Source organism: Hipposideros armiger, unplaced genomic scaffold (genome assembly GCF_001890085.2).
Source record: "Hipposideros armiger isolate ML-2016 unplaced genomic scaffold, ASM189008v1 scaffold_1696, whole genome shotgun sequence".
In the NCBI taxonomy this organism is placed as follows: Eukaryota; Metazoa; Chordata; class Mammalia; order Chiroptera; family Hipposideridae; genus Hipposideros; species Hipposideros armiger.
Genome location: NW_017733046.1, coordinates 1 through 1,037, shown reverse-complemented (window position 1 = coordinate 1,037; position 1,037 = coordinate 1).

Here is a 1,037-nt window from a genome sequence, read left to right as displayed (position 1 = left end):
AAACAACGTGCTACAAAATAAATATTTATTGACTAAATAAAGATAACTTTTGCTATTACTTGTTAGGCAAAATTTTTGGAGACTATGGGAATGATCATGGAGGAGGGAGAAGTCATTTAAATAACTTTTATATAAAATGTTTTCAAAGCTGCCGCTGTATTGTCCTTGAGGGTTTCCCAGAAACCAGAATTATCCCAGAAAACAATAATTAATTTTAATTGTTTGTTTTGAGGCCTCAAGAGGAAGGCAGCTATTTCCTCTAGGGTCCTGCTGGCACAGGAGTGGAAGTAGATATAAGAGTCTCAGCATCTCTCTCAGACCCATTCTCCAGAGGAAGAAGGGGGCTGCCTTTTCTACTAGCAGGTTTGTGTCCAGATCTGAGAAAATATGGATATACTTTTCCATTAACAGTATCTAGCAAGTACCTTAGATTTAGTCAGTTTTTCATGGGAAAAATCATTTTAGGGAAATTTGAGCCACTGAGCACATGAATTATCTGGAGCAGGAAATGCACACTTCGTACATAGTTTTGACTAGAGGGCCTGGCTACTGAGCTCCTCCATAGCAGAGTCCCCACATGGGAGTGGGAGAAAGAAGGACCCTGAGAGTTTTCAGGTATATATGTCTCTGCTTTTGTGACTTTTTGGAGTGGATGTGCAAGGGCAAAGAGGCAGATACTTAAATAAATTTGAATTGAAAGGAAGAAAATGAAACTTCTGGAGAACTCTAATAAACACGACCATCTCTAAATAGGATTTTAGACCGTGGAAAAAAATCTTCTTTCTCACAGGGCAAAAAAAATAATTTCTGGTAAAAAACTATATGGAGGAAAATTTTACATACCACATTTCCAAGATTCAAAGATAGTACAAATAGTTAAACTCATGTAAGAACATCATTTGAGAGATAAGAAAACATATTTAATTTCTACATTAGTTTCAATTCAAACACAAGAAATATGGAACTCTCCCATAATCAAGAAAATAAGGCAGTAGTTCTAAACAACTGTTGATTATGCACCCCTAAACTGCCCACAC